General features: G+C 40.7%; 2 pseudogenes across 1 annotated transcript; both read left to right on the forward strand.

Moving 5' to 3' along the window:
* Window positions 1-10,050: 10,050 nt before the first annotated feature.
* Window positions 10,051-19,425, forward strand: LOC145443059 (guanine nucleotide-binding protein G(q) subunit alpha pseudogene; annotated as a pseudogene). The gene is made up of 2 exons (XR_013916281.1): window positions 10,051-17,602; window positions 18,357-19,425. The product of XR_013916281.1 is annotated as a guanine nucleotide-binding protein G(q) subunit alpha pseudogene (transcript).
* Window positions 19,426-20,388: 963 nt separating this feature from the next.
* Window positions 20,389-25,318, forward strand: LOC145443070 (guanine nucleotide-binding protein G(q) subunit alpha pseudogene; annotated as a pseudogene).
* Window positions 25,319-26,438: the final 1,120 nt, after the last annotated feature.

Here is a 26,438-nt window from a genome sequence, read left to right on the forward strand (position 1 = left end):
GTAATGAGTTCCAATCTGTAGTGCAGCACTGCAGCACTGCTTGGTAAGAATGCGGCATTGCTACGATGTAAGTATCCTACGTCGTATTGGTCTATTGTTACGCCATAAAACTGATGCGAAGGCTGTTGATTAGTAGCCTATCTCGTACTAAAAGTAGGAGATGGAGAATGTATGTAGAGTAGACTAGACCAGTGCTTATAAAGCGTGTGTATCGCGCAACCATAGGTATACCATACTTTTTAAGGGGTGGCCACTCTGATAGGGTGTGACATCAAAGCTGCGGTTTCTCTGCTTCAAAAACGCTTGGAACATCTCAGACGCAATGACAAAATCTCAAACTTTCCGTATTATTTGAGATAACCAGCCTCCGTAGGTTAGTCATCTGCAGTTCAATTCACCAGAAGACATTGTACGCCAAGACAACAAACCTGAATAGTGTTTTAGACACAGTGGGGAAAGCTGATTTTGTCTCACCAACTTGATCACCGACAGTTAGCCTACCCCATATATTACTAGAAGCAGAGAATCAATATGGCGATGTCCTGTATATCTGCCATGTTCGCACATTAAGTCGAGCCGCTATCCTTGCACGAGTGTATGAACTGAGAAACGAAATAGAAACTTTCCTTGAAAATACAAACATCGCCGACTCATAATCTTGTGATCGAAAATGAGTATCTAATCTTGCTTTCGTAGTGCATTTAACGGCACATCTAACAAATTGAATTTGCAACTTCAGGAGGAAATAACTGAATACATCAAATGTTGACGCGCATTCGAAACAAAACTGCGACTCTGGGAATGTCAACAGTAAAAAGAAAATTATGCTCACTTTCCTATACTGATGGAGAGTTAACCTCTAGTACCAGCACTATACCTTTGTAACTGTGATACGAAATTTAATTACTGAATTTCCATCCGCTTTTCCGACATTGGTTCTGTACAAAATAAATTCTGACTACTCAATACTCGGTTTAATGTGAGCGCCAATACCGTTGCCTGAAAATTTCAAATGGGCCCTTTTGAAATGCGATGCAGTTGAATTGAAAGACAAATTTCATACAAAGAGCATATCACTGCATGACTTTGACAAAGAGTACGTTCTTGAAATGGGTCTTTATCCCAGCTTGACCAACAATGCAAAAGAAATGGCATCGACTTTTGATAGCACGTACGGCGTACGCATGTGAAAAATAGTTTAAAACAATGGAATTCACGAAGAGCAAGCTAAGATCACGTATTCTAATGCCCATTTAGAATGCAGTTTGATTGCTGCTTCATCTGACTTGTTATTAGAAGTTGAAGTTCTTTCACAAAGCATGCTGCGCCAAGTGTCACATTTATGCTGCGTTGTTGAAGTGTAAATACATGTGTTTTGCCCTTTTTGTGATTTGTATGATTGAGATTGCAGCAATGTAGGGTACTAAACCGACGTGAGCGTTAAATATAGTATCAAGAAAAATTCCGGCCCGCCAAAAAGTTGTGCACTCGGAATTTGGCCCGCGACTAGCAAAAGGTTGCCGACCCCTGATTTACAAGAATAAGTTCAATTGTAATCGCAATTACGAGATAACGGTATATTCGTAGAATCGTTTAGGGCCGTTTGGATGCGTCTTGCAAAGATAGTGGTTCTAAAACTGGGGGTGTTTATTTAGCTCAGTGCAGTGCGCACCGGAATTAGGCTGATAAACAATCTTGTAGGCATGACATGAACATGACTTAACGATGTACTATTACGCTTCCTTCATTTTCGATGTCATCATATTCCACCAACTGTACCGCTAACTCCGAAGAGAGAGGATCAAAATTATACAGTAATACATGGAAGAACCAATATTATTGAGATAATTAGTTCAAATTATTTAACGACCAGATGCATATAGAAACCAGATACAAATAGTAAGCCCCCAGAAGTTGCATTTATTACCCTACGGTGTGCCCAAGATCAGTGTTTATTTGAGCGGGACGGGCTGAAAAAATGTGGCTTCTGCTCTGGTTACAACTTACAACACACAACACAACCATATACTCCTGAACCGGATCGTGACCAACTCGAGTCGAAAGACTAAACTTTGCTGGTGTGACGTCATATTGATCGACAATGTGCTCATACATCATTTTGAAATCCGCTAGTTGGCGCCAACGAGCGTCCGGAATCGGGGCCACAGAAAATATGGTGACCCTACGATAACCTAATATGTATTTTTTTAATTAGATAACGCTTCGTAACTGCTAAAACATATTTCTGTTAAGAGTTGTTTCGATCGGATTTTGGAAAAGATTTGCTTGCAAAATCCACATTCTCCTGAGATATCCAGAACTTTGTTCCATAATACCTTCAAGATAAGCTGCTTGATAGAAATGACTGCTGGACCGTACGTTAAATTTTCATCAAACAATTGTTACTAAATTTTGGTGCTATATACGTTGCGATCATACGCAAAGGTGTCGTCGGAAGCGTCATGCGTTGTTATCGTTGTGGAACTGGATTTTCGGCACTCGTTAATACCATATTGCAGGCGCCGAATTTCAAGACACGACCGCGCATTTCAAGATGCAGCTACAGAATTCGCGTTGAAATAATAGAAGCCTTCCCAATTTCTACATAAATAGTGTGAGGTTTTTTCAAGAAGTCATTTTGCTGCTGTTTATCACTAGTCTATAGTTAATACTTGCATAAGTCAGATGATGGTTAAACATGAATTGAGCTACATTCCGCGGGCCCTTGACGGTCCAAATGGGTCCGCAAAGACAATAAGGTAGGTTATGAGAACTACTGACGTATTGTGTTTATTGTAACAATTGCAAATTCGAATGCGTCTAACGCATACCTGTTTCACACAAATACAAGGGTATTAACCACGCAATAATTCTTACGTATATAAATCACTAGGTATCATGAAAGTCGTGTCGGATATTGTATTAATTCGACTGATCCCAATGTTGTGAATACATTCTCACGAAACAAAGGTATTACTTCGTCCAATGCCATCAGGAGCGATTCCTTTTTTAATATGTTACGCAGTATATCTTACGTCATATTAATATGGTATAATAAGACGCGTTGCCCAGTTGCAGCTTCTGACAATGAAGTGAATTCTAGGAAATGGAATCTGCAGAACTGATCAAATATATTAACTTATTGGTAGATGCGTTCGAGAGTACGGCCATAGATAACTAACCTACGGTATCCGTAGGTTAGTTATCTATAGTACGGCACGTTATCGGTGGGAAATAACCGAACTCTAATTCAGGTTTGATTCCATGGCCAGTAGTATTCCACGCGATTGGCGCGTTACTTCGGAATTGAACGCACAGTCATGCCGTGACTACATAATTGAAGGCGACTTCGTAAATGTTATTACTATATTTCGTTTCAAGCAAACAACGCCTATGTTATTTGATGGAACGATGTTGGATAAATAACCGTTTTTACAAACGAATAGCAAACTTCGGTGGGGTTAACCGTACCCGCTCCCATAGGCTGATTTCAATGTCGCGTTGCCGGCGCGCGAGCGATTCGAAAGTCATTACGCAAAATATCGTGTCGAAGCCATTACCATGCGGCTCGTTACGTAAACTCACGCTCTTGTGTGATTTGACACCATGGGAGGAAACATTGTATACCAGCGAGCGTATTTAATAGCTGTAGATCGTCAAACACTGACTTACACGGATGGAGAGAGATATTTTAGTAGCTTTTGAGGAGTTACGCGGCAGTATTATCAATAAACATTCATTGACGGACATAAGCTGATCTGCCAACACGTTCTCAAGCAGATAGGTAAATTGCTCTGATAGAAAAGTCAAGTTATGCACGGGCTAGCACCTCGACTACGTAGCTTCTTGGAGGTACAGAATTTCAATATGCAGTTGTATAGTGTATTCATATTGAAATGAACCCGAATATTTTCGGCTGATACTCGTCACGGGTGATTGTTAGCAACAAGTGGAGAATTGGAAAGAACATTGTATATCAACAATCGTATCACAAAAAATGGCGTCACCATTTGGAATGAAATCTCAAATAACACAGCGTTCACTGTACTATTTAAAGATAGTACACCAACTCCTTCTGTAGCCTAAGCGGAGATAGCAATGTAAATCCGGTTCAGATGAAATATCTCAATCACGTTCTCTCCTTTTCTTGCTCAAGACAAACTTAGTTCCACCGATTTATTATTGTGCTGACTCCAGCTTTTCCCGTCTATTTGCCCTTCGTGTCTGTTCTCAAGGAAATTCAATTGTGTGTGTAGCAATTCCATTGTTTTCCGGGTGTTCCGATATCACTGAAAACAACGATGGATGTAATTTCACTTCCTTGTTACAAGGCGGATTTCGTGTGGTGCTGCCTTCGCCGGATGTATTCAAGGAAGTTGACATTGCCACTCAAATATTCAAATAGAAGTATAGTTAATGCCGTCGATTTCTAATTAATTACGAGTAGAAGGTGTCATATCAAAGACATGCCGAAACTATTTATATTAGAAATAGCATATTAAGACATTCTATTTAATCAAGTATATCGTTTCAAGAAGCATATTCGTTCGAGGGATCGCCTATAAGCTTAGAAGTTTATCAATCGGAGGTGGTTTATTTCGAAATCACATGGTGTAAGTTTGCGATCAACACGAAATAACTAGTGATGCGACTTTCAAAAATCTATTCACTTTCCGAAGGACTGACGCAAGCATACTCCAAACTACTTTCACCTTAACAGTATACAAATTGTGCAGAGTAAGTTGTTTCGCCGAAAAACTGAGTATGTACATGCTCCAAAAGTGGTTCCAAACTTTTTCGGCCCGTGGCACACTAGAAAAATTATAAAATGCTCGCGACACACTTACAAGAAAACTGGTTGAAAATCTATTCACGTGTTGATGCGATGGCTGTGCTTGTTTATAAAAACGTATATATTCGACTGAAACGATGTTCAATCGCTGATGTACCCACAATTCGTCGTTTTCCAAGCAGTGACACCCGTATTGTTGTATGAGTTGAACTCCTGACAATATGTTCTCATGATTTACGGCACGATGCCTTGTTTGTGAGTTGATTTGAAACGAATCAAAGGATATGTCATCCAGACTTAGCAGCCCAATCATGATGTGGACATTAGCCTATTCATCGGCAATGTCATCGTTTCCTGGACATGTTCACGTGTGCCTATTTATCAGCCTGATGTAAGTTAGACCGCTTTTAATTCGCATCTGTTTGTGTGTTCTTCCAAAGTCCTAGGAAGACTCGTGGCATACCTGAGAATCTGTGGCGGCACACAGTTTAGGAATCACTGATCCAAACACTTGAGTAAGAAGCACAAATATAGGCGAAATTTACTTCAGTGCATAGAGAAAGTTTAAGTACTCGTTAATGACCAGCTTCGCCCTCGGCCAGCTTCCATCTTCGGATTGAAAAGCGAAATTTAAGCATCTGCCAATACTAAGGTTTCGTTACTCATTTCACCAGAAGTGTGACGCTACCAAAAATTGAAACGTACGCTACTGCAGTGGTGGCGTGTGACACGAGCCAAAACACGTTCGCTCGCTCATCGTTGCGTCACGCACGTTAGAAAAATTCGGACAACGCAGCGTATCCTTTGAAAGATACCTAAAAAAACGATTCGAATCGATAAAAATACCCTGGACTGGTGTCATATCTAATAGATTCTGTGTTGATGACAAGCGGCATCGATATCTACCATCCACCAGAGCGGAAAATACCCAAGATACGACTATGTGAGAGATCGGACGTTTTACTTCCGGTGGAGCGGCTTGTATTTAGCATGAAGGTCTACTCTACACCGACAAGTCGTGCCATTGCTGTGTTCGTGTGTTCTCGATTCATGTAGGCAACGGTGGATTGATTTAGAGTGGGGAAAATTCAGGGACACACTAACTGGTTCGGAGAAAGCAGCACATTACGTGTACTCTACATGGTATAGTACAGTCACTAGCGTTTTATGTCCTTCGAGAGTTTTCAATGATATGCTATACGTTTTGGAAACGTCTGCATCATTTTGAAACCAATTTCATCATTTCAAAATCCTAATTGCTAGTATGGATAACCAGCAACTTACAGAAGTGAATCAATTGAATAGTATAGTGAATCAGTTCAACGACAGCGTTTGCCTGCAGCAGGTTATATTCATAGGATTAACAGTAATCCATATTACCACGCATAATCCATAGAGAGTTGTTGTCGATATTTCTTCTATGGGTATTAGTTGTCAATTAGTTGTCAATTCAGGGTCGGTTATTCCGGACTGATACGCTAACAACATTGAATTTCGTCACTTGACCGCGACATTCTCAATGTATCGGCGGAGTCAAAACAATCAGTTCTAAGATTGCAGCGAGGTTCTACTGTTGCGAACAACTATTCTTTTCGGTATCTGTGGACAAATACCAGACTATTCCTAGTTTGCTCTCGTCTTATCACTGAGTAGCTAGTCTGTACGAGCCTATACTACAGGGGTGGGCAACATACGGCCCGCGGGCCGGATCCGGCCCGCGAAGGGATTTTGTCCGGCCCGCGGACATTTTTTCGTCTTACATGATAATGTGGCCCGCCGGCCCCATTATTCCGAGATTCCCCGCTATTTGCTTACATACATCAAATTTTATTGCCTGTATGTTATTATATACATGTCTATGCGCAGCGAGCGAGGGTGGAGCTTACGCGCAAGTTAGTCGAAGCGAGAAGACTTGCAGTATCGGCATTTACGATGTACTGAACCCTAATGTAATTTGTGGTAATCATGGTGTTTGTCGACGACAATGGTCATTTACCATAGGCCGATATTTCCTATTTTTGATTCCGTAACCGTTGACTTGTAGCACGTCGCACACTTCCAGGCTTTTGTAAGACACTGCTTACGCCAGGTGTCGCCAACTGAAAACGGGTCGCGGGCCAATTTCAAATTTCGAGGCCGCGGCCCGCATGAATTCAATATCGAGATAGACAGGCCACACAGCTTAACAACCACGCTATCTTGTCACCTACTAAACCCTAATGCATTGATATCTTGGTAAATTTGGGGTACCGGGCTTATTGGACGCCGTGAAATCTTAATGAAGGATTGCACCATGTGTTGATTGATCAGAGAGAAGCAGACATGGTGGTACCTGTATGACAGGGGTGGCCAACCTGCGGTCGTAGAAGCAAATTTGTGCGGCCGTGGACACGTAATTCAATTAGTAGGTGTTGGCGGCCGTCGACATGGAATTTGAATTCACGAATTGACTGCCGATATCTTGAAATATTTTAATTATTCTTGAAATTTTCTTCGCACAGCGCGCGATTCAATGCAACTTTATTTTCGATTGTAATATGGTTGCGCACTTTGCAATCAGAGCCCCACAGTACAGTTGCGAACAGATGTGCCTCATATAGAAATACCAACTCGGAATCGTGTGCTCCTTACTATACCGACAATCCTGACGGGAGCTCAAGACATGCAAAGAACAGCATGCAACAAAGTGACTAATAATAATCGGCCTGCCGGAAGATGCATCATCATTCATAACCTGCCCTTAATTTTCGAAAACAGCCCTCCATCAACTCTACCGGGGAATCTGATCACATGGGATGAGAAATAATATGTAAAACTACTAATTTTAATGACGAAATTCATGAATGAAGCTGAAAAACTTTTCGCGCTTGGAGCGACTATGAGCAGCCTACATTATTTGATAGATTAGTACGGAGTTCACCGGAAATGAATATAGACACTTTAACATGAGTATTTGGCGCCCTGCTAGCTCATTACGACTATGCTCTGGAATGCGGCCGTAGGCTACATGAATAGTCGAAATGCGGCCGTGACTGGCAAAAAGGTTGGCCACCACTGCTGTATGACAATGCTGTTCTCAAATCCACATTGTCTTCGTCATTATCGGCGAGAAATGGCTTTGAAGTCGCATTGCTGTCGTTAAAATACATTCAGTAAATACGATTTATTCCTTGAATACGTGGATAAATGGGCGAATAATGTATCGTTTCAGCAATCCGGCCCGCCAAGTACTTTATTTTACTATATCCGGCCCGCCGACTGAAGAAGTTGCCCGCCCCTGCTATACTATATAGGTGCATATATTCAGGGTCACTGTTATCTGTATTGTATAATGTGCATATGTTGTATTGGCCTCTCTATAATTTGAATACTTGTAGTGATTCAATGTCGCCTCTTGTATGCTACATCCTTTTTGTACGAAGCGATATGGTCTGAAGCTTTTTCGTGCTACACGCGAAGTGCCCCCTCCCTCCCCTGATATCTGGCACTGTTACGTCTATAGTTCGATATTTAGTTTTTTAATGATAACTCTCGTCATCTCAGATACCAATTCAAACTAATAGAAAGGCAATAGGTGTGGCCTAAGATGTCAACACGCTGTATGTTTATATGTATCGTTCGCTTGTCAAAATGGTCGTACTCTGACTTAGATCGCTATCTGGATGATGTTAAATTCGAGCCACACAGTGTGAATTACCGAAATTGCCCTCTGAAAGCAAAGAAGATTACGGTTTCAAAGACAGGGCCTATGAAAACTTCAAAAGCCCTTTCGGGCATTCTTCTTGTCTTTGAACATTAACTCAACACCTTCATACATGAAATTAGAACACTAAACTAAAGTAGGTTAAAGCGTTTAATTTTGAGCGTGTTGGCCGGTAGACACAACCAATTGGTAACCTATGTGTTCTTAAAACTTGGTAGAATTCATTTACAGTCATTCACAACAAAAGCTATAGCCGAAATGGGTGACATCTGGTCATGATAAACTGCCCACAACATGGATTCCGTATCAGTATACATCGACAGATTTCATTACCACCTGCGCTGCATTATGGTCTGTCGCGTAACAGTTGTGTTAGTGAGGTGATCCCACTACCTAAACCGGATTTCCTGTGCCTGTTATGACTGAAATAGGTGTTGCGATGAAATAGTTGAATTTGTGATCGAAGGAGTAAGGTATATTTGGCCAAGCGCAGCTAACGGTCAATTAATCCATACACGGAGCTCGTCACAGAAGTCACTGATGATACTGAATCATCAGAGCAGCACGGTGCGTCAAATTACGGCCGAATTACAAGTATTGACTCCCGAGACTTAACCAAACTTTTCGCAAGGAAGAGAATGCAAGGTCAACAAATGACCTAAGTAGATAGTTTGGAGATGTTAATTCGAACGAGGCATCGGATGCTTTTGGTAATCAAACGCCGGTGACAGCTTTCAAAATCGCTAAATTAACCATCCTTATTAGTGCTAGTGGGATTTTCGAAGTTACAGTCTCCTAACGTGATACAGATCTTAAATTCCCGATTATAATGCCTATTTCTCTAATAAATATGATGCAAATTCATCAAAACGCTATTTGTACTTGAGAAAATGTGAAAGTAAGTAATAGGTAGGATTCGCCACCACTTAACCAGAGAGTGTTGTAGTGAAAATGATCACCACTTGCGTAGTGTAGTTGACTGGGTGCCACCTTGAATTTGACTTCGGATTATTATCCCAACATATATCTTAAAGGGGCACTGCACTCTAAAATTGATGTGGTCTCAAATTTAAGGGCAAAACGAAAACAAAATTTTGGCCGCAGCCGTTTCTTGAGAACGGCACCGTAATGGAGCTGCTGCAATTTATTGAACTTTCCGCAAGAACTTCACGCTCTAGCAGTCACACAGAGATCGAACTTTATATAGTTGTCAGATGTCAGCAGATTTCATGAAGGAAATATATCGAACACGCCAAGGTAGTTTAGATACCGCGTCCAACGGAAGATGTTCAGTCAGGAGATTTATGTCAAAATCGGGCCTAGTATATTATATTTCTGTCGTGTACGACATATTTCCTTCATAACATCTGCTGACAACTATATAAAGTTCCTTCTCTGCGTGATTGCTCGAGCGTGAAGTTCTTGTGGAAATTTCAATACATTGCAGCTCCATTACGGTGGCGATCTGAAGAAAACGGCTACTGCCAAATTTTTTTTTTTTCGTTTATCCCTTCAATTTGAGACCACGTCATTTTTAGAGTGCAGTGCCCCTTTAACAACTTACAACAAGCGCCATATTATTACCTCAGATATCGATCACGCAATGCAGACCATGACGTCATTCTACCGTTTGTAGAGTACATAACGCGAGAACTGCGAAATACTAGCAGACTCATTTATAAGCGCTAACCAAAGAACGTCTTATAACAAATGCAATATGCCAATTAATCCCCGTTGCATTAAATATATTTCAAGTATAGCCGACACGATAGATAGATAGATAGATCGATAGATAAAGAATATGATATTGTGGAGTTAGAATTTAGTTAGGAGTTATTTCTTCTTAGATGTTTTTATGTAACTTGAAACCAATTCGTCGGGGTCTATTGCTTTGTTGCTTCCAACGCTAGCCGCTAATTTAGTCTCGAAATGTAGCAGTATTGGTATTAAAGCATTTGAAAGATTATTTCGTAATAAATAGAAATCAATTTTTGGTATCATGCTTTCGCTTCACCTAACACGAATCCACGAAACTAATTCCATGCAATCACCGAATTTTTTAATACGGTTTTAATCAATATTGATCCACGCAAAAGGATTTGAAATATAGAGTGAAGCCCAGTGTAAAATTAGACATGATATGCAAATCACACGCTAAAAGCTAGTTAATACCAAATACCGGTCGTCAGAGCATTAATTAGCCTTCCTCCGTAACATATTGTGTATACATATTTGAACCGGTAATCCGATAGAATCGACGTATGAAGTCGTGTCCACGCGCTATATTGAAATATATAACATCAATAACATGGTATCACAGCCCTTGAGATGCATTTATGTCTTGAAAAGGCCCTCTCCGATTGCTTAGCGTAGATCACTGTTTCTTAACCTTTTAACGCTCATTCCCCTTGAGCTGTCATGCAATTGTATATTTCAATGACTGGAGATATCAATATCCAAGGTTTCAGGGTCCAGATATTCATCGCCGTCGATCTCTTTTGTAATTCAGTTAACTTGGACACAGATAGACCGAAACGTCATAAGTCTCGTTGTGTTCTGGGACGGAAGTTATGGTGGGGCCGAAATGCCCGTGTATGATAGACCCGCACCAGAAGGTTCACGCCCTAAAATAAAGCACCCCAACTGCCTCAAGCAACCATTCTCTCCTAATAGAAGAAGGATAGATTAATTTCTTTTCTATTACCTTATGTTTTATTTTTTATTATTCACCCACTATTATGTTGTCGGCAAGGGGGATGGCATTCCCAAATTAAACGCAACAATTCTCTTGAAATTAAATCGCGCGAAGAAATTTCCGTGGTGCAGCCATTCACAAGGCTATTCTGTCACAAAGGTGGCGCACCACTGTCTTCGATCTTTAGTTCTATAAAGTTTTTGTCTGCAGATCTCAATATAGTTGGATCGAATTAGGGGGACATTTAAAACAAAATTCAATTTGAAAGAAACATGTTTAAAAGAAGGCCTTTGCTTAAAACATGTCTTTAATTGTTTTTTTAAAAGTCTGGATCATTCAATTTTGACGTCATAGCGGATTGGCATTGGCAATTGAAAATATAGGGTAAATATAGCCCTTTCTACGAAATAACCATGTACTATAGCTGTCGACCGACTATTTTGAGGGTTACAACCATCCCATATCGTATACGTCGGCTATATAGGATTGTAGTCGTCCGTAGGCTCATACGACATGTTTTTGGAACATATTTGCAGAATTATGGCATAGTTATACAACTTAAATATTAATAAAATATTTCTTTAAAAGGCCGTTGTTTGAAACATGTTTTAAACAACCATTTGTTTTAATGCACCCCTAGGTCGAATGGACTGCATTCTGCTGAATTTCATTTGTTTGCATTGAAAATTGTTGTCGCTAAATACATGGTAACTCCATCCGTAAACGGAAATGCTGCATTTCGTCAATTTCATGTCAGGTAGACGGTACTTTCTGGTACAAAATTATGCTTTCTCACCAATTCCGATAGGTGAACAGAAAACAAATGCTCCAACTCTATTCCAGCAGGGCCGACAAAGGTTCTGTTTCGTGTACCATTCCCATAGGGCGCAACAGTGCGCACTGTACCCCTCAGATTGATCTCTATGAGTACTGGTGTAATTGACTAGTCTCTACCTATTGGCATGTGTGTGCGTGAGCAAACTTGGGTACTATAAAATGTTGAAGGTCGGATTTGCACCCTACACTATGGTGGAGATTTCGTTAATATACCGGTTGTTCAGTGTTCACTGTTCATGTTCGCGCGTGACATACTATGCACAACAAGCGACTCTAGCCTCCTAAAACTATAGTTGCGGCCGATCATGCAGCCATTTCCTGCTTTTCAATATCACAGATGGAAAATTGGTTAATACTCCTATTGTCTACCGTGTATTTACGGTGCACGACAAACAACACTAGACGTTTTGGTTATAGGCCTAGTGCCGTTCGACCAAGCCGCAATTTCTACCTTTCCGTTACCAGTTCAGTAAATTAAACACAATGAGCTTCTGCTGGCTGACCGAACAACAAAAAGAAGAGCGTAGAATCAACGCGAGAATCGAAAAGCAACTGAGACGGGGAAAGAACGAGGCAAGAAAGGAGTTGAAGCTGCTGCTTCTAGGCGCTGGAGAGAGTGGCAAGAGCACATTTGTAAAGCAGATGCGCATCATTCACGGACATGGCTACAGCGACCGCGACCGAGAAGGCTTCAAACAGCTGGTTCACGAGAACGTTCTGACATCCATTCAGAATTTGATAAGAGCCATGGGCACGCTAAACATAGAATACGCCAACCAAGACAATATCGTACATTCCGAGGTTTTACTAGAAGTCGAACACAGTACGGTGCGTACCGACGAGCAATTTGCAGAGTTTGTGGACGCAATAAAATCGCTGTGGCAAGACGAAGGCGTCCGTCAATGTTACGATAGGCGGCGCGAATATCAACTGTCAGATTCCACGTCGTATTATATGAACGATCTCGACCGGATAAGGCAACCTGACTACCTGCCAACGCAACAGGACATCTTACGCGTGCGGGTACCGACTACCGGTATACAGGAGTACACGTTCAAGCTGAACGCGATTACGTTCCGCATGATGGACGTCGGAGGCCAAAGGTCGGAAAGGCGCAAGTGGATTCATTGCTTCGAAGGTGTGACTTCAATACTGTTCTTAGTAGCGTTGAGCGAGTACGACCAAGTCCTCGTTGAAGCGCAACACGATAATAGAATGGAAGAGAGCATAGCGCTCTTCAGGACAATACTGCAGTACGATTTTTTTCAACAGTCTTCCATGATTTTATTTTTGAACAAGAGAGATTTGTTCGAGGAAAAGATCAAGGTGTCGAATCTGGCCGACTATTTTCCCGATTACGAGGGCAAACAGCAATACGCGGAACAAGCAATGTATTTTATTTTGAGCAAGTTTCAGCAGTTACGAACCGAGGCGGAACGGTCCATATACCACCACTTTACCTGTGCCACGGACACATCAAACATCCGGGTCGTTTTTCGAGCCGTGAAGGACACTATTCTACAGAACAACCTGGACGAATATAATCTAGGCAATGCCTAACTGTTCTAGTGCGCGAACATGCCTGCATATGGGAATGCACGCATGCGTGTAACGCAGAAGAGAGACTTGTGTGATGGCATACGGAGCGACTGCGCATGCGCATGTTTTAGTCGTCGGTTCTATATTGCGTTGCAAATGTAATCCGAAATTTTCAACAATCTCGCCTCTTTTCTCCGAATCTTGGCGTGCGTTATACACAACCGTGTAACAATCCGCCTTCCTAAATGGAAGGTTGTTCGAATGACATGCCTTGATTACGAAGTACCGCAACTAGGGTAACATCTAAAACAAAAACCATTTTAAAACAAACATGTTTAATACATGGCCCTATTTTAAAGCATGTTTTTAGCCATGACGCCACAAGTTGTCTGTTTATGACAGGAGCCGGAAACAGGGGCCGTCAAAGGTTGTGACGTTACAGTGGCCTGACATTGACAATTGAAAATACAGGATGTATAAATATGGCTCCTTGACGAAAAAGGCTTCCGACCCCTATCATAAACGGACAATTCGTGGCGTCATCGCTAAAAAAAACATGCTTTAAACAGGGGCCGTGTTATGCGGCAGTTTACGGTCGGCGGTCATCATCGTCAGAACGCCGATTCCGTACCAATGATCTCTATATCAACGGGTTATAACAGTTGTACCGACGACGATTTCGAGAGTTCCAACCATTCCATTATGTACACGTCGACTATATACTGGTTGCAACCAACCCGTAGGCTCATATTACATGTTTTGTCGAAAGTATTCACAGAGGAATGGCTTAATTAGACAACTTCAAAAAAATCATGTTTTAAACAAAGTGTTTTAAAACCATTTATTTTAAATTCAACCACAACCGATCACGATCACGATCACCAATCACGATATAGAAATCTCAGGCATGTAACTATGGTATGCGATTGTAGCTGTTGTAATGATTGGAAGTTCTGGGGTTCAATCTGAAAGTGGCTACTGATGAATTTTGGACCATTAATCCCAGCTGTGATATATTGGCTAAAAACAAACGCTTTCTGTCGATTTAACTTAGGCTGGAATATTTTCCAATGGGTCCTAACAACTGTTGTAGGTTAATAACTATCAACATGTTTGGACTTTGAAATTATATCTTTTGACTTGTCTGATTAGAACATGTCCAGCTCTCTCTCGAAAACTGTTACGAAACTAGATCTCAAACGGATTCCTATTCCACCCATATGTGGCTGGCAACATCGTAAACTTTGCCGCGTTGATTACTGCTGCGCCATGACTCTCCACGCACTATCGCGTCATGTCATGGGAATACTGTTATTTCAGCGGAAGTTGGTAGCTATCAACCTAAACCCGATCGAATTTTGTAACAAAAGCTCCCATACAGTGCCGCATTGCTAGCTTTATGGAAGTACTTGAGGCTATAGTGATGTGCTATGTATTCGTTATTGAAGAGTGATGTTTGCATCGAACTCTTCACATGCAAACTTCGATCTGATTAAATAGTTTATGGCGAGTTTGTTTCCTAACATCGCATCGCAATCAATCGCAAAGCACGCCTTGTGCTGTTATATATTGAGAGACTCGATATGCAACTAGCAGTAGTTATATACGCTGGTTGTTTATTTAGTTATTTTGCAGCTGAATTGACACTCTTAAGTTTTCTGTCACTGTTATGAACGAATGCAGAATATCATCGATTCAATCCAAATGTACATTGCCGATACAGCAGATAAGCAGCAATGTTCATTGGCCTCTTGAATGTATGCTAAAATCGAGCTAGCACTAGCTTTTGTGAGGCTTATGCTTGGTATATAGGAATGCGCTCCGTGAATCAACGGACGGTTATCTGATGTTCATTTCGTTCAAGAAAAGATTACTTCTTGAAAATTGCGTTTGTTAATGTGTTTAACAAGTTTTTCATCTATGATTGTTTTAAGTTATCAATTCCCATTCATGTATTGCATTTGTTGTCTGTAAAATGTTAAAAGATATATTTATAACAGCCAATTACGCGCTATATTTACTTCATTAACGTAATATCTCAGCATGTTGTTCCGATATTTATTTTTATGTGGGACAGTTGGTTCACCTACGATTGCTTATACTAAAAGACTGAATTTTCTTTTCGGTAACGGCAATGTAACGCATCACTTGCCCGTAGACTTAATCCGTTTTCTATTCCTAGTTCTTAACTTCTCTGGAAATTTTAATTTCAATGATTGGACTTATGTGGAATAGACTGAAGCATTGCTTTCGTCAACTTGCTCATGAGTATTTTATATAGCTGTGAATAGAGTCAGTCTAGCCTGGAAATGCATGTATAGCATTGCTCTGGTACTCAATGTAGATTTCCGTCACCTGCTGCTTACCAAAGAGGACCTTTTTCGAATCTGACCGTTTTACTTCATCATCAACAATTTTCGAAGACATTACTCACTGGATTCGGAGTTCATTAGTCTAATATATTGAATTATATGGTTGGATTTGCATCTTTTCGTCGGTGATATCACCTTGTGATACATAGTCCGGTTATCACAAATATCGCTTTTGAAATTGATTTTTATTTTAGATTTTAGAATATGAAACCGTGCTATAGCTCTTTTGCAATAATCACGGATATGCATAGCAAAATTTTGAAATTTGTCACTAGCAGGGCAAGTTTTTGCAACTTTTGCAACTTTTTTTACAGCTTGTGGCAGCTTCCTAAATACTCGTAAGATATGTACAATGCTGTTTTAAGCTGTTTGAAGGAATCTAATAGTGCAACTTTTTGCAACTTTTGTCCATCTTTTTCATGCAACATTTTGCAACTTTCTCGATTTTTCATGAAAGTATTTTCGATTTTGTGGAATACACGGCCAAATTCGACTGAAACACCGTAAATCAGCACCGAAGTAACGTTTTACGGGTATTTCGGGAGCTGAGCCGCAAAATTGACCTTTTTTTAGTCAACCAAGCAAAATGTGGTCAAAATGCAACTTCTGCAACTTTTGTTAAAATTAAAAAAATAAATGCAACTTTCTCAGGTTTTTAGTGCAACAAAAACTTGCCCTAGGTATTAGTCGTGGATTGAGAAATGTCTACAAAGCATCGCCGCCGAACACTTTTTCAGCTACTCGGGAATATGTCAACTTTCTTTTCCCTACTTTGCCCCCTCGGCATTTAAAAGAACTTACTTCTCCACTTGTAGTCGAGTCAGCGGCGTAGCAGCATATGCTGCCGCCTGTGTCTTTCGTTGAAAATGTCGTTCTCAAACTGGTGGGCGAGGAAGCATCCGAAGGGGGTCGCGAAGCTGCGATCAACAAAAAAATATTCGCGGTATGCGTGATTTACATCAAAATCATAGTTATTGCTCTGTGTATAGTCCGAATTTCATATTTGAGAATTCTCTTATCATCGCCTTCCATGCCGTCGAACTATCCGTTAGGATCGCAAGCATTCTGGTTGCATTTTGTGATACGACGACTGGGCGTGACATTTTTCACTATCATTAGGGGGCGTGTCTAAAAAAGTTTGAGAACCACTGTTTATGGTCGGTAGTAATCGCTCAGATGAGTTCATATATATAGTAAACGCCAGTAACGAAGTTTTAAAATCGCAAACAAACCCGTACTATTTTCGAAATTATATTCTTTCAGCGTGATACGGATGATACATTCCCGCAATATTATGCTATTTTCACTAATAAATGTGATGCAAATTTATTAAAATGTTATTTTGTGGTTTAGAAATTACAACCTCGAACAAGTGAGTAGCTACGCTTCAATAACTGCTGGGTGAAAGTAGTGTGAAAGGCGTCAAAATTATCAACACTTAATTATACATAGAGTGAATAAAGTCTTGAGTACGCAAATATATTGGATGCTGATCACGTACATATGTGTCCATATGCGTCTTTAGTGTATGGTACACGGCAGACATGGGGCTAATACGGAATCAATATAATCGATTGCGATTACGATTTCTTCTGGATAGCGACATTGCGGTTGCAGCAAAATTACCGAACTGTAGTCGATTACAATGACGGTTACATGCAGTGGTGGCTTTTGGGGTGTGCGAGGTGGGCGGTCGCCCGGGCCCCTTGGTCGAAGTGGCCTCCCTGTTTGGCTTAAGCACTTTTGACAAGGATTATAGCGAATAAACGTGAAAATCCGTATACCGATCAAAAAGATTATTCCGTACAGATGGGTCAATCATCATCAAATCTCTGCATTTGTTAGAAAAGTCCCATATCCCGATAATCATCACGTCTCTGCATGCGGTAGAGGTACTTAGTTTTGATGTAGTCCATCCTTGCACAATACACACATGCAATAATAGATATGGCCTAATCTAGCGCCTGGCTCAAATCTTGACGTCGTGTGCTGGCTTGTTACAAATGTCAGCTGATAGCTTTCCAGATTAGTGTTGTTGATTTATCCTGCATCAGTTGCATCGATATTATATTATTTCACGCTACATGTCATACATCTTCAACATGAAGACATGAGCTATAATGAACTGGGTCATTTCTCTTTTTTTTGACAATGTATGATAAGAGAAAGGCTGTGGAGCTAGAGCAACTCCACATTTAAGCCTGCTTCAAAGCCATGTTATAGTGTCATACATACACCATGTAATTCCGTTTCATATGGCGCACTAATATGAAGTTGGCAATAATTGATGCGAAAGGGGGTCTGGGGGAGTCCCCCCGAAGTTACGATTACATACTTGTAGCCCCCCTCTCCCCCGGGAAGTCTCGCCCAGCCCCCCCCCCCTTCCAATCGTTGGGCCACCACTGGTTACATGGAAAGTTACCATGATTACTGATAACTACATTTATTTTGCTTCCTTCTAGGACAAGATAACGATTGCGTTGTGATTGTCTAACTATGGATTGTTTTTTTTGGAATATTTTACGTGATTAATTTGTTACGTCACAATAAAGCCTTTGCCAAACTCAATAACGTGCTCGTGCTGTATACGTGCTGTATAAGCGGATCGCTGACGGCATATTAAAATTCTGAGTAAAAATTGCGAAATATCGATTGGTGCCTGTTTCAAGTAGGAAAATGAGATAAAATGTACATGAAATTCTCACAAAACAAATAGTGCTTCTCGTAGTTGAACGAACATAGGATGATTTAGATATCAAATCATCAGTAAAGAACGGTTTCTGATATAATCTCATACATATCAGCGATATTCAGTGTTGTTGTTATTTATTGAAACAAAATTTTGGCGCTTATCACCTGTTAATCTTTTGCACCACAGTCAATAATTGGGTAAGTAGTTGCAGTGATGTCGTTCTTAACTGTCGCTCGAAGTTCTCGTATTGTGATATTTGTACATTTTCGGTATGCGTGAGCTGCGTTATACGAGAAGCGTAATTCGTTGTATTGAAACTTCGTGTTCATGATGTGCTATCTCCTGTATGGACCAACTTCAAGTGGGCGGCAATCATTTACGCCTTTTAAAATGTATAAGAGCTAGTACCATATTATTCGGTCCGCAGTTCACGGCGTTGTATACGCCCGACCGGATTGTCATAAAAGTTGACGCATCTCTGCCTTAGATATTTTGTTTTGGAGCGCCGGTTCGCCGACTTTCCGGTGTAATGATTGGTTTGCTATTAGTCTTTAGTTAGAGAATGTTATAGCTGTGCTATTGTGCTATATTGCAGCAAATAATACGTTCATATTGCCAAAAAGTTACTCCACTCGAAGCTTTTCGATGACTCTCTTGTCAGGAGCGAACGTCCGTAAATGCTATAGCACAAAATAAAAACTATTTCAAAGTATTTGAACATTGATCTATGTTTTAAGCATTATATTATACCGCTGGTTTTCCTTTATTATTCGATAATATAGCATGTTTCAGGAAGTCACTTGTGTCATCACAAAGCATCATTATGCTGAACCACCTGTTATCAGCGAATCGTTAGCATCAGTTTGAAAGTTGTTAACATTAGAAAGAATCGTGGTTTTACTTGTGTACTGCAAAATAACGTGGACAAACTGAAATTTGAGTAGAGTTGTTTACATGAAAAAATGCCATTGCTAAGTAAAGTATAATAGGACTGAGCGCAATGATTCGAGCACTCACGGAAGACCGAATCGAGTACTTATAATAGCCATTATTTGAGTCGAGCATACGTATAGCTATAGAGGGTATTTTTCAAGTACCGAAATCATACGCCCCTTTCCCCTATGATCTACAATAGGAACTGGGATTATGGTTTGGATACTTTTACCCAGCATTGAATCCTTGCAATCTCAATTGATCTTATGATCGCATCCAAAACTTGTAGCAAATGACCTCGTGCACAACTGGAAATGACATATATTTGGAGTCGTGATCAACAAACGGATTTGACACCAGTATAATAAAACATCAGTATGGTCGAATTAATACCAAATTATCTTCGATGTGGTGTGCAGACTTGGACAACTAGATAGTTTCACAAAATAAGACAGAAATGCAAGTAATCTAATTCTAATCTGATTTGTGAAATGTTTCTATGCTCTAATTCTAATACTAATCTAACTTATTGTTTTCCTGAAAATGCCCCGTTGTCCGCGGCATTTTGCAGCGAGTTAACAAGAATATCCCTCTCGCGCAGAGAAATCCATGTGCCAAGTTGCCATCGCGTTACTTACACTATAGAATGTAAACATGGAATGGCAACGACCGACTTAGCAGTTTCGTTCCGGTTCGCTGAAGTTTTAATCCAGAATTGTTTTGCGTAAGCGACTGTAGGATTTTTGGCAATACAAAAGTGATCTTCTAGAGCGCAGAATTTACTGAATCCGGTCTTAATCGGTCGGTCTTATACGGTCACACTGACTCCAAAAGTATGAATTAACATATGGTCAGCGTCCATACATTGATGAAAAATCACCTTCAACATCTGAAATGTGCATTGTTCAGAACGATTGGCTTATCGCGACATATTGACCAAAACAATGACCCGTTGCGGCTCTCCGATTGTTCGGACAATGCCAACATTTCAGATTTGGTGTGTGATTCTACCTGGCACAGTGCCTGATCATATTTTTATTTATATTTTCGAAATCGGTGCGACAGTAGCTTTCGATCAAGACCAGATTCAGTAATTTCTACGTTCTGGAAGATCACATTTGGATTGCCAGAAATCCTACAGTCGCTTACGCAAAACAAGTCTGGATTCCAGCTTCAGCGAAGCGGAACGAACCTGCAAAATCGGTCGTTGCCATTCCATGTTTACTTTCTATACTGACACAGTACAATCCGTTCATTCGTATAATCAAAGAAGGTATTGTGACGACTTACAGCCATCCGTTAGTACAGCGCCGAACCGGTTTTAGCCAGTGCCAGTGTTGTTGGGCGCATGCGAATAGCTTATTCTGAAAGAGAAACAATAATAATTTGAAACTGAAATTAGTTTCAGCATTTCAGAATGCTTTACTTCGCGTTCTTCCAAAATCACAAATCATGTGACCCGCGTCTTTGTGACCCGGCCGTGGTGAGTGCAAAACGAGCCAATATTGGTGCAGAGACGTTAACCATTCTCTTGATTAACGCACTGGGATTTGATATGAGCTGAAGTTGAATTTTGCTGTATTCATTTCTCATACACAATTCCATTGAATATATAAGTTTTTGCGAATTAGGTAATTTTAATTCTAATATTATTTGGGAAAAACTGTGTAGCTTTAATTCTAATCTAATTTGATAAAGCTGGAGATTTTCTAGTTTCCAAGTCTGGTGGTGTGCCACTGGCATTATATAGTCAGCGGTAGCATTTATTAACCATACACATAAAGCATGCCCTTATCGTGTGACGATTAGTGATACTTAGCTACGCGACTCGACTCAGAGGCTAGCACGAGATTCGGTATTCACTAATAAATTCTGCACATCCCTACTAACTGCCTGGAATCCAGTGCAAGCGACACTAGGCTTGTAGGTCTTGTAGCGATCGACCAGGTCACCTAGCAGTAATTTTCTACTTGATCATTGTCACAGTTTCATCGGTATCTATATTGCTATGCTTGATTAAACACGATGAGCTTCTGCTTGCTGTCGGAAAAAGAGAAAGAAGAGCGGAAAATCAACGCAAAGATCGAAAAGGAGCTGCGGCGCGATAAGAACGAAGCGCGGGCAGAGTTGAAACTTCTGCTGCTGGGCACGGGAGAGAGCGGCAAAAGCACGTTCGTGAAGCAGATGCGCATCATTCACGGCAAAGGTTACAGCGACAAAGATAAGGAAAGCTTCAAAGTATTGGTGTACGAAAACATTATAACATCCATACAAAATTTGATACGAGCCATGTCTACCCTAAACATCGACTACGCCAACGATGACAACGTCGTGCACGCCGAGATATTACTTGAAGTGGATAATACCACCGTGCGAACCTATGAGCAGTTCGTTGAGTTTGTGAACGCTATAAAATCGCTGTGGCAAGACGAAGGTGTGCGACAATGTTACGACAGACGGCGCGAATATCAACTGTCGGATTCCACGTCGTATTACATGAGCGATATCGACCGGATAAAGCAACCAAACTACCTGCCCACGCAACAGGACATCTTACGCGCGCGCGTGCCGACTACCGGTATACAGGAGTACACTTTCAAGCTTAGCACGATTTCGTTCCGGATGATGGACGTTGGCGGTCAAAGGTCGGAAAGGAGAAAGTGGATTCATTGCTTCGAATGCGTCACTTCCATTCTGTTCTTAGTAGCGTTGAGCGAATACGACCAAGTCCTCGTCGAGGCGCAACACGATAATAGAATGGACGAAAGCATCGCACTCTTCAAAACAATATTAAATTACGATTTTTTTAAAGACTCTTCCATGATTTTGTTTTTGAATAAAAAAGATTTGTTCGAAGAAAAGATCAAGGTATCACACCTTGCGGACTATTTTCCCGATTACGAGGGCGCACGGGAAGACGCGAAGCAAGCCTCGAGTTTTATTCTGCAGAAGTTTCTGCAGTTGAGAGCCGACGCGGGACGGGTGATATACCATCATATTACGTGTGCCACGGACACTGAAACAATGCGAGTCGTCTTTGACGCCGTGAAGGATACTATTTTGCAGAACAACTTGGATGAATATCATCTGTGAAATTCGTAACTCAGTTCTAGCATATACGGAAATGTGAGCATTTTAGAATGCACGCTTGGGTTTAATGCAAAGCGACTTTGTGGGATGGAATGCGAAGCGTCTGTGTATGCATGATTTATCGACAGTTCGATATTGGTTGCAAATGTAAATCGAAATCGTAGACAATCTCGGCTCTTTGCTCAAAATCTGGAAGAGTACATGAACACACGACGGTGCTTACTCCCAGCATCCTAAAATGCAAGGTCGTTTGAATGTCATGTAGTTATTCGGAACTACCAGAACAACTGAATAGGCTTGTAACTATAGATGTGTTGCGATTATATCCGAAGCAATGATCGAAAATTATTGTTCAATATCAAAGTTTCTATTGGGAATTTAGGACTATTTAAGCCCGTTGATATATCAGAGCTTACAGCCGATGGTATTCAGTCTACAATATTTTACAACGTGTTGATTACTGTTCTGCAATGTGTCGCAATGCAATGTCGGGTCATAGGAGCTCTGTTTTTTTTTCAACGGATGTTGCTAGCAGTCAACGTAACTCGATAGAATTTTGAGCTCCGAGAAAGCCCCAACTCAATATTAGATATATGAAAGCACTTATCGATGAATAGCTTTGGCGTTGGACTTATGAATTTTTTTTCTGTCGGTACCATCCGTCATAGGAGTTCGTTTTTTTTTCAGCGGATGTTGGTTGCAATCAACACAAACTCAATCGAATTTTGTAAAGGAAGCTCCGCCTAGGTATTAGATTTGTGAAAGCACTTAGCAATGAAATGCTGCGCCGTGTTCGGTATTGAACAAATAGCGTTGTCGTCAGACTTACCACAAATGTTTCTGTCGGTACCATCCAATAGTTCAGCGGTTCCCAGCCGGGGGGGAATTACCCCCTTGGGAAGAATTTTGAAATTTTTAGGGGGGAATCTGGCTTTGGTGTTGTATCGGAAGATACATCGGCTTCACAAGGCTTATAGATTTTTATGGTATAGCACCGTTAATTACAAATTATTTCTTTACAATTGTACGTTCCTTAGGCGGATTTTAAGCTAGGTGTATGTTTAAGTATCTTCCGTAGATATTACACCCCCTGATAAGGTAAGACTCGCGAGATGATCTCGTTGGGCCCGCGACAGCGTCCCGACCAAAGTGCTACTAAGCAAGAAAAAGTCAAGCCGAATTCAGCACAAGGCCCATGTGAAATTGTTTAACCTTTTAAGCCAACATCTGAGCTAACGTGAGAAACAAACCAAATTAATCGATGCAGTAATAGGGCATAGCAACCGGACTTGGTGATTTATCTTTCGTCAGCGGCTACCCGACCGGTAAAAAACAGGTCAAATTTAACTGTAGTACGGTCCCCATTCGACATAAATCGGACATCGTTTGGCCATTAATTGTTCAGCCAACAAGTGGTTGCGCGTTAAAAAGCACCTTTTTTACTCACAGGCAACTATATCATAGGGGGAAAATTCCAGCTCAAATATCGGCCAAGGCGACCACGAGACGAAAAAGGTTGGGAACCACTGCAATAGTTAATTGAACTTTGGGTTTCAAATGTGTAATCGCCATCAAATGCGAAGTCCGCCATTGGCCATATGCATTGCAACACTCGATATGCAAGAAGTGTCCTATATTTACGTTGAAGGATTGAATATTTATTTTGTATGCGAATTGTCCTCCGTGCAACTTTACTAACACGTAGACGTAGACACGTAGCTAAAAGAGAACGCGATCGCACGCGCGCAACAAGACTCGTGATAGAACACCTTCTGTGTCATATTCGAACGCACGCCGGTTGCTGTTTGTGGTATTCGTGGTGTTTGTCGACTACAATGGTCAATGGTCAATGGACTACATGGTCAGTGGTCACCCCAGGCGGATATACCTCACTTATGATTCCGTAGCTGCTGACTCGTAGCAATAACCACTTTTAGGCTTTTCTAAGAGACTGCATTCGCGGATGAGGTGGCGGGGAGAGGCCTAGATCAACTTCGACCTCGGTCATTCTCGAACCCACATCCCATTGGTGTTGCAAACTGTGGATTATACCACTACGCCATCTCGCCATACCATACAGCGGACTCAGGTGATAAGGGCGAATTAGGTTAATCATTACGGTACGATTACTTTGTACTATAAGTTGGCAACTACGGAGTCAAAATACATGAAATCGACCTGGTGTAAATGACTATTGTAGTCGACAAACACTATGAATACCACAGACAACAACAACAACAACTTCGTACTTGATTGCGTGAAGACACTATTATTGCTTGATAAAATTGCGTTTGTTAAATTTCATGATATATTGTGTTTAACTTAACTAAAGTCTAGGTTAACTACGTTTATTTTATGTTATCAATTCAATATGTTATACGTACTGCATAAATTAGGCACTTAACAGTTTGCAATATTTGTTGTTCAGATAATGTTCTAACATACATCTGTAACAGCCAATACGTATTGCTTCTACTTCAATAGCATGTTATCTTGTCAAATCCGACATATACCTCCTATACTTTGGGACTTACAATCGAGGAAACCCATCCCCTTCCCGAAGACCTACTCTGTTCTCGTCTATTCCTTGTTGTGAATGCATGCCGATATTTTCGTTTTGAAATTTGAAATATTCTGAAATATACTCGAACACTGCCTTCATAAATTTGCTCAAGAGAATTTTCTATTAACTAGGAATAGAGCTTGTAGCCTTGCAATACATGCATATCCAGCTGAACAACAGGAGAGTGTAGGCTTATATGGCATTGTTGTGCTACTCAACGTTGGAATTTATTACCGAATTGCTTTTCGAATAATACCATTTCAATTTTACTTCAACAATGCGATTTGCCTCAATCCAAAACAAAATATAAATCATGTTCATGCAATAAGTACACACCTCGTCACACTGTTCAAGCCGTAAATAAATAGTGGCATTGACCTATTTCGCTCCCTCCTAGCTACGCCAATGTGATAGGATAATTTGCGAATAAGGAAGTATGATTAATTACACCGATTTGATGTGATACGCTCGGCGTGAATAGGCAACGGGAAAACGCTACGATCGAATATGGAATATGATGGATATCAGCTGTTCGACTCCGTTTTATATTATCAGGGTTACGCACAGTATGCAAGCACTCATCCAAACGTGTCCAGTATTGGTTACGAGGACTTCAACGGAATTTAGAGTACCGGCATTACGACTTTGTGGACTGCAAATGACGGCAATGATCATTTCGGTCAAAGACTTTCGTTAATCGTGAGATCCTCAGAACATGATGTACAACGAACACTCGCCAAAATATGTATATTCACACCACACACAGTTCATATATGAAGGACTGCTTAAATCTGTCATATATAACGATACTATTCTTACCGAGTTCTGACATTTATTACTGGTTCTGTATCTTGGTGACCAACGCAGTTCTATGTTTCTAGATATCCCTGATCCCAATCCTTCGACATCGCTGTTTATTTAAGTAATTACGCATGATTGTTGAAGACTGTTTACCCGCAATTTATGGATATTCGTGTAACCGTATGTATGGAAGTAACCGTTGACGCAGGTCACAATACTCATATAGCAATTCAAAAGGTTTCTGTCTGATACGATTGGATCGCAGCCTCAACTACCAAGAAATCATGAGTGACTTTATAATAATAATCAATAAAATATGAAAAATTATCCATCCGGCGATGAAAAACGAGGAAAGGATGAATGTAAATATATGTGTACGTACGTATGGTACGTATAGATCCGGAGGCCTTTTACGCCATGT

This window comes from Botryllus schlosseri, chromosome 1, assembly GCF_051294905.1.
Source record: "Botryllus schlosseri isolate E-star chromosome 1, Bs_hap1, whole genome shotgun sequence".
NCBI lineage: Eukaryota > Metazoa > Chordata > Ascidiacea > Stolidobranchia > Styelidae > Botryllus > Botryllus schlosseri.